Genomic DNA, 8,956 nt, shown 5'->3' with positions numbered 1-8,956 from the left:
GAAATCACAGACTTAGATCTTTATGTCACTCTGATGTTTTCAGTGTTGGCATGTAATAAAATTTTTCTTTCACATTACGCTGGTCAAATAAATTAAAGCCATGATCTCAAATTTATGGTCTCTGCCCTGTGTAAGGAGCAGTGGCCAGGCTTTGAGTGCAAGCTTAGAGCGGTTAAGGCCTGGAGAAGGTCGTGTGGAAGGAAGGCTGAGATAGAGATGCAACAGCCCCATCAAGTCCCCTTGTTGACTTGCTTGATAACAGTCACTAGAGGGAGCTCACAGCTTCCTCCTATCTATCATACCTGGTCACTCTCCACTCCTAGAGAGGAAAGGCGTTGATGCCAAGTGCGGACAGGAGGCACATCTGGCATGGAAGCAAAGAGGTCGGGTCTATATGTCCAGGTCACTTCAGACTTATCTTGGGAATTCTCTTGTGCCCTCCCTACAGTGGAATTTTTCTGGGTCCTCTGGTAGGATTCTTACCTCTCAAATCCTAGGTGCCCATGCTCCTGGGCAGTGTTCACCTGCATAAGCAAAGCAGGATCAGGGCAAGGCCAGGGATAAGAGGAAGGGACTAAAATGCTCAAGCTAGAATTATGACCTGAAGCTTCAGTGCACACGCTAGAGCGAGTGAATAGCTACTCCATAAACCAACATCAGAGGACAAGCCACTTGTCAAGAATAGCTGCATTTGGGAACCCAATGTCCTTCTGTTTCATGAAGGAGGTAGTATCTCTATTTCTGTAGATGAGGACAAGAGACCCAGAGAAGTGACAAGCCCAAGCCACACCATTGTAAAAGGTGAGATTTGATTCAAACCAGGGCTATCTAATTCAAGAGCCTACATTCTATGCACGCCATGGCTCCATCCACAAGTAATATATATAAGTGAATCACAAAAGAATCAGACTTGCAGGGCCCTTTAGAGGCACATTTAAGCTTTTTTTTTTTTTTGACACCTTTCTTTATTGCTTCCAACTATTGATCACTAGTGAAAAGTCTTGTGAATAAAACCAGTAGGCTGTCCCTCCCCTCATGTCTCTGATCATCTCTGTTTAGAGCTTTGTCTCTCTAAAACCTATGATCCTTGCCTCTGTATGACTTCATACTCTTCTCTTGAAGAAGTCTGTGCTGTTTGACTGAAGGCCACCTTGCAGGAATGAAGCCCTCCTATCTTCTCTAACAACCCGTGCACCTTTTATTTAAAAAGATCCCATTTAGGGAAAAGATCCCATCCTGGGATTTGAATCAGGATCAGTAGGAAACAGGAGCCAAGCGTGAAAATAACGGGGGTCCATTATTGTGGATCCCAAGGCAACATTTCTCACTCACCCTAGGAAGCCCTAAGAAGAGCAAAGGTTGTCAGGCCACACCTTTGGGAGTGCTTTGGACAAGCTTTCCTGCCAAAGTCTAAGGGCTTTGCTCTGAGAAATTGCTAAACATTCCTCTGGTTTCCTCTTCTCGCCAGCTGCAGGCCAGCATGCTTCGCTCCCGAGCTTTCTGGCTCCTTTGGTCTGCTCTTATCTGCTGGGCCAAAGGAGACATCACTTGCTGGTGTCACTGGAGTCAGAGCAATTACAAGCCAGTGCAGACGCATGGAGGGTGGACGGTGGGCTTGGGGGTGGGGAGCAGGCCTGGTCTGATCAAAACTGATGGAGATACAGTCCCTCTCTCCCGCTCGCCTCATTGGCACAACTTGCTGAATTACACAAGTTCAGTTGATAAACCCTCCTTCCAGAAAAGCTCCCAGGAGAAAGCGCTGGCAGTGAATATACTAATTAATCAGATTGAGCGAGAAGTTGTTACAGCACCTTTCCCTGAAATGCGATAATCTCATTTCTAATTTACTGATTATGCAATAAGAAAATGTCTTCGGTAATTTCATAAGAAAAGCACATTAGCCTACTTATAGATCTCATGCTTCCTCGTGAAATTATGAATAATATCGATTCCCTTTAATAAATGGAACCCATAAGAAAATCAAAAATAATTACTTTGTTTGTTAACATTCAGTAGTTAACATTTCAAAAGCAATTTAAATAAATACAGTGCAAATCTGAGATAGGGCCCCAAGGTAGTGATCTATATGGGGTAAAGCAATGCTCACTGGAACCTGAGCAATTTAAAATCACGTTTTCTAAGGTGTCTGTTTATCACCAATTTATGCACAAACGAATCAAATCGTATCCAAGAATCTCATGTTATGCTGAATGAATGGGTCCAGGGTTACTCCCACGGGTATTTCTTCTCCGAAGGCAGTAAGAGCCTGGAGACAATTGTCTTTCCCCCTGTACGTGCCACTCCTCCAGTGTCACTCAGTGAGAAGGAGGTGGGAGCAGAGGACAGAATCCATTCCACGACAGCAGGTGGATACCCCCAGATATTCTTATCCTGCTCTGTGCTATCCAAACTTCCTGTGCTGCAGTAATAGGATGAATTACAGGCCCCTCCACACCCCCACACCCCAAAAAGATATCCTCATCCGAATCCCCGGTCCTTGTGAATATGTTACCTTATTTGGCAAAAACAAAATAAATAAATAAATAAATAAATAAAAGACAAAGAGAAAAGAAAGGAAGAAAAAAGACTTTGTGGATGTGATTAAATGAACGATCTTGAGATGGAGAGATTATCCTGGATTATCCTAGTGGGCCCTAAATGCCGTCACCTGTATCCTTATAAACGGGAGGCAGAGGGAGATGTTGCTACACACAGAAGAGGAAGGAGGAATGTGACCAGAGATGCTGAGATTGGAGTGATGGGGCCATAAGCCAGGGAAGCTGGAAGAGGAAAAGAACAGATTCTCTCCGACAGACAGCCTTTGGAGGAAGCGTGGCCCTGCCAACACTTTGATTTCAGTTCAATGAAACCGATTTCGGACTTCTGGCCTCCAGAACTATAAGAAAACAAATCTGTGTTTTTGTCAGCCACTAAGCTTGCAGCAACTTGATACAGCAGCCACGGGAAACTAATGGAGTCACCATCATGACTTCTGCTAACTCCACATATCAATAGTGTAATTGTTTACTAACATTTTTCTTTAAATCACTCTGAGCTAACACAGCTACCTACTTTCACCTTGTACACACACTAATATTCATGAAATCACAAGTGTGATACCCATAAAAATATTCGACTTGTCATTTTAAACACTCATGCCTATGTCCCCTTCAATTACCTATTGAACCACCTGACCAGCAGTGGCAATGACCCTCACTTTGTGAAACACTGACCCAGCTCCACAGAGCTTGGGAAGAATCCATGGTACAGCTGGGCTTTCAAAACTGCTCTATTAACTTCAAATTTCACTTGAAAATGATTAGAAAAAAAGAAAGAATCAGCCCCTTTTAAAATAGATGCCATTTCTCCTGCAAATTTTTGCAGAGCCAGATTTTAAAATGCAGAATTTAGCAGAATCTTAAATCATCTCAGTAGTTACTAGCATATAGATAAGGACCCTAAAAGCGGGAGGAGGAAACATAGAGTGCGCTAGCGGAGAGCTCGGTCAGGTGGCAGAATCTAGCTGACAGGAGGAGTCTTCTTTCCCCAGCCTTAACCAAGTTTTTCTCTCTCTTCTCTGCCTCGGGACAGAGGGGTACATAGGTAAAGCAGAAATTCCTGTGCAAGGGAGGGTGTAAGGATTTTTCATGCCGAGGAATGATGAAGTGGTAGAATTGATAAGGCCCCCAAATGGAGAATATGGCGAATATAAGTTTCCCATGAGTCAAACAGGTAAACGGGCAAAGCGGCAAACTTTCAATCCCAAAATTGGAACTGCCAAAATGGGCACAGCCGGAGAGGTCTCTAGCTCCAAAAAGAGAGTCACGCTAGTTCTGACAAGCAATGGGTACTGACAGTTAAATTGTAAAAGGAACCAGTCCTGGATTTGCACTTATATTTCTTCATTTCTTTAAATACTGTTTTTCATCATAAAGCGCCATGGCACGTGTTTTCAATGTGTTCATCATACGACATTATGGTAAGTAGGAAGTGCTTCAAACATATTTGATGGGAAAAATGATAAATGGATAGTTTCTCTCTCTTTGGTTTACACATTGCTTACTGTTGAGAAAAGCAACTGGATAACAAAATTATACTTTTTAATTACAAAAGGTGTATAGCTTGGATCATAAGCCTATGATCTTAGGCTCTACCAGCCAAACCTACAGAAAACCAAGGCTTATGACCTCACCTGAGTCAGTGGTCACATGTGCTCTCCTGTATCTCTGTGCCTCAGCACTGATCTGGCCCATCTTCTGATAGCCAGTGTCACCCCAAGGTTCCAAGAGGAACCCTCTCCCTCCAGACTTAGTCAAATGATGACTCGGGGATGTGGTAGACTGCTGTGAATTTTACTTTCCCAGCATCATTCTTCCTTTTTCTGGCACCGGTGTCCAGAATCTCTCTTTGGGAAAACTTCTTTGAAATTGTTGGATAGAAATGAGCCAGCCCCTTTCAGTTCTAGGAGTGCCATATATCATAGATTTAGCCGATCAGCATATCCCATCTCCTTGCACTGTGAATGTTCAAACTGAGGAAGAGTTCAAAGAAAGTCAGGCTGAGGACTTTTATTTCAAGCTCTGGAAGATAAAAATCTCCAAACCTGGATTGAACCTGAGTCAGTAAAACTGGGGCTGCTGGGTACCATGATAATCAGAGAGCTTTATGAGAGTAAAGTTGACACAGAGTTTCACTGAAGCAGAAGAAAACAGAGTTAAGATATAGAGGCCACAACATTGTTTCAAACCCTGGATCTAGCCATGCCTGAAGCTTCATACCCCTGCAGTCTTTATTCATATGAATTAACATTATTCTTTTCTTTTTTTCAGTTGTATTTTCTATTACTTACACTTAAAAGTATCCTGTTAAACAGGCTGAGGCACAAACTGCACCTTTGCAGGAACAGTGAGTGTATCTCTTCTAGAGAGGTATATTACAAAAAGGATACCTGCTTTGGCTGAGGCATGGCCAGACTATCAGAGTTCAGCCTGGATTGCAGTCCCCACTTGCCCTATCTGCCGGGTTTCCTGTGCAGGTATTAACCTGCACAAACATACTTGGCAATCCCATGACTCAGAAAGGATTATTTCCTAGTTGTAGCCAGCCTCCAAGATGGCTTACAATGATCATTAGGTCCTGGTATTCATGCCTTTTTATGGTCCATCCCAGCTTCACGTAGGGCTATGTAACAGGTAAGATATTATAGAAATAAGACGAGTAATTTATGAAGCTAGGTCATGAAAGATACTACAGCTCTGTCTTCCTGGCTCTTGGATCACTCTCTCGGGGAAGCCAGCTGCCACGTCAAGAAGACACTCAAGCAGCCCGATGGAGTAGCTCCACATGTCAAGACACTGAAGCCTCCCGCCAATAGCCAGCACTGACTCACCAGCCACATGAGTGCACCATCTTGGAAGTGGCTCCTCCAGCCCCAGTCAAGCTTTCAGGTGATGCAGCTCCTGCTGACACCTTGACTGTAACCCCATGAGAGACCCAAGCCAGAAGTGCCCAGCTTAGCTGCTTTCAAATTCCTGACCCACAGAAAACCTGAGATAATAATTGTTGTTTTAAACCAGCACATTTTGCAGTAATTTTTTCCATAACAATAAATAACTAGTGTACTCTTCTTCATCAGTCTTCTCTTCCCAGATCCATCTTTTCCTCATGGCTAAATTTCATAATTCCTTTATGTGGCTATCCACCCCCTCCTCCATGCAGCCCTTCAATTTCAACCCTTTCTTTGGTTGCAGTAAGAATTACCCTTCGGTGCTGCCCCTAGACTTCCTCTCCTTTCTCTCTATTCCTACCTTCCAGCTTCACTTCAAGAAATACTTCTTTCTCCTTCATATGTCCTCAGCCATTTTTCTCTCAAGAAACATCATGACAACAATTACAGTTGATAATCCTTGCTATAAGAAAGTAGATTTCTTTATGTATCCCAATAGACGGGGGAATTTTTGGTTTTGTTTTGAGGCTGCTGTCCTCTCCTTTGCCCCAACTTCCCGAAGCACAGAGGGGAAAAATCTCCTATGTTCCCTTCCTGTGAAGACATCCAGGCAGTTTGAAAAGCCCTGTGAATTCTGATTTTTCACAGGGCTTTTGCAGTGGCAGAAGGGGGCTGGGGAACAGTATGCCACGATTGTCATGGCAACACACTCCCTGGTGGGTCCTGGGCTATACTCCCGGGCAGGGGAAGCAGCTCCCAAGTGTGTGTCCCTCATGGAGTAAGCTTCAGAAGGCGAGGCTGCCCGGGAAACAGAAGGGGCAAAGGCAGCAAGGCTTAGCCAGTGTCCTACCCTGAGAGGCCGGTAGCTAGGTGGGCAAAACCAGTGAGTCCAGCACTAGAGAACAGGGAAGCTTGACCCAGGGCCTAATAAAAGCCATCCACGTGGGCAGATCCTTACCCTCTCTGTATTATTTTTACTCCCTGGTGATGTGGTCAGTTCCAGACTGCAGGTGACACCTGCCTCTGAAAATGAAGGTCAGCAAACTCCACCTTTCACTGTGTCAGTGGTTCCCAAACCTGGCTGCACAATGGCATTGCCTGGAAGTCTTTAAAAACACCAATGCCCGGTTCCCACTCCCAGACATTCTGATTTAATGAGTATGGAATACAATCTGGCCATCAGGATTATTTGAAACCTCCAGGTGATTATAATATGTAGCAAAGGGTGGGAAGCATCGCCCTATGCCAACAGGCTCAGCCAGGGCTATGCACGAGAACCACCTGGGGAACTTTAGAATGTCCCTCCTCAACCTAAATCTCCCAAGTTGGTCTCAGGTATCTGCATTTGTCACAAGCTTCCAATGATTCTGATGAGCTGCTGGCATTTCATATCATGAACTCAGCATAACATAGGCAAAGATTCATAGAATAAATGGCTAATAAGGAATATGGGAGGAAAGGGGTAGATTGGAGGCCTTGCTTTATCCCTTGAGAGTAGGTTAAAAGATTTGCATTGAAAGTTAAAATTGTTATTTGTATAAATCAAAAATGATCTGGCATTGTTATTTTTGTATGGTTCAATCTAATACCAACTCATCACAAGATAATTGTTTCAAGAGATTTCTGTAAGGTTTTCAACAAAGTGGGGGTGGTGGAGAGGGGGGCAGTCAGAGTTCAAGGTCCTAAGTATCCCCAAAGGGATACCTGCGTGCCATATACATGCAATTATAGCACCTGCTAGAGTTATCTTCCCGAATTCTTGATCCCATCCCGTGACCTGCATAGACCAGTATTTCCCACCTTAACAGGGACAGTCTTTTGCTTACAGCTTCAGCACCTGACTTCCTGCTCGAGAGGCCAGCAGGTCCAGCCCCTATACAAAGAGCTGTAAGGAGAGTGTTTGGTGGATGATGGAACTCACTATGAACTAAAGTTTCTGGATTCCCTACCTAACCTTGTGAAGGGCCATAAAGTCTGTGTTCATTATTCCCTTATTATTATGAGTATCTAATTTTCTTTATTAATCTTTTTAAGATTTAGATTATAGAAGTAATATGAGCTCATTGTAACTCATGAAACGATGCCAAGATTTATAAAGACAGGGCGATCTCCTCCTTCCCACCCGCCTCCACCATTCCCAGTGCCCTTTCCACCAGGTGGCTGGTGTTAATAGCTACGTCGTTTGACTTTTGTTGGGAAGTGAGTTGCTCAGCATAAATGAATTTGCCCACTTTTACTTGCAAATACTTGAAATAACTTGAAATAGTTACATTGCTGTGGATGAAGATTGCCATAGACTGAATATGCCCCCCAAATTCATATGTTAAAACCTAATGCCCAACGTGATGGTATTAGGAGACATGGCCTTTGGAGATGATTAGATCCTGAGGGTAGAGCCCTTGTGAATGGGATTAGTGCCCTTCTGAAAGAGACCCCAGAGAGCTCTCTTGTCCCTCCTGCCACAGTGAGAAGGCAACCATCTACGAACCAGGAAGTAGGTCCTCACCAGACACCAAATCTGCTAACACCTTGATCTTGGACCTTGGCCTCCAAAAGTGTGGGAAATAAATTTCTGTTTCTAAGCCACCCAGTCTGTACTATTATGTTATAGCAGCCCAAATGGACTAAGACAAAGATCATTCAAAAAAAGTATTACAGTGCCTTGACTTTTAAAACAGAAGGGCTCAGGGTCATTGTCATTCTTCTAATACTTTATATTTGAGAATGTTTTATAGTTCACAAGCCACCTTTCGGTGCATTGCCTACTTTGGCAGAGCAGTCACCTGTGTTCCTGTCACACAGATGAGAAACTGGAGGCTCTCGCAGTCTCTAAGCTTAGTTTGAATCTGCTTACTCAACTCTGTCCTGCTGTCTATACTGCTGCTGCATGTTAATGACCATCCATTACCAATATCTCAGGGGCTCTTGATGTGTGCAAAACAGCTCTGGGCTAAGATACTTTTTTATTTTCTTGAGTCTTTTTTAGTGATTATCCTTGATCCCTATTCCCCTCACCCCCTTTACCTAGTGTCAAATTGTCAGCTGGTGTTTCCTCTTGCTGTCAAAATACCTCATTCCATATACTGTGAACTGAAAAGCTGGATAAGAAAAATTAGTTTTAAAAAATTGTTTGAAAACTGTGAGTGAATAGGCTCTGAGATTCCGAAGGATTTTCATAAGAGTTAGGTATACGGTGTAGGCTCAGGTGCATATACTTTCTTTTTGTATTATGGAACATTTCGAACTGTTAACACAAAATAAAAGGCCTTTCAAAGTGAGAAGGAACAAGCATTTATTTGAGATCAAACTGTAGCTGTTAAGAACCCACAGATTTAGTCAGAAGCCCAAATAGTGTTCTGATTTAGAGACAATGGCAATAGATATTTATGAGAAAGGGAAAGGGAATGATTACATCAGTAGAAGGAAGGGGTTTTTATAGGTGCAGATAACATAGTGATGCTAATTCCAAAGAATATTCTTAATTTTCAGTCTGGTAGTTATAATATCTGC

Source organism: Pteropus vampyrus, unplaced genomic scaffold (genome assembly GCF_000151845.1).
Source record: "Pteropus vampyrus isolate Shadow unplaced genomic scaffold, Pvam_2.0 Scaffold44, whole genome shotgun sequence".
Taxonomy (NCBI): Eukaryota; Metazoa; Chordata; class Mammalia; order Chiroptera; family Pteropodidae; genus Pteropus; species Pteropus vampyrus.
Note: the sequence above shows the minus strand (reverse complement) of the source record.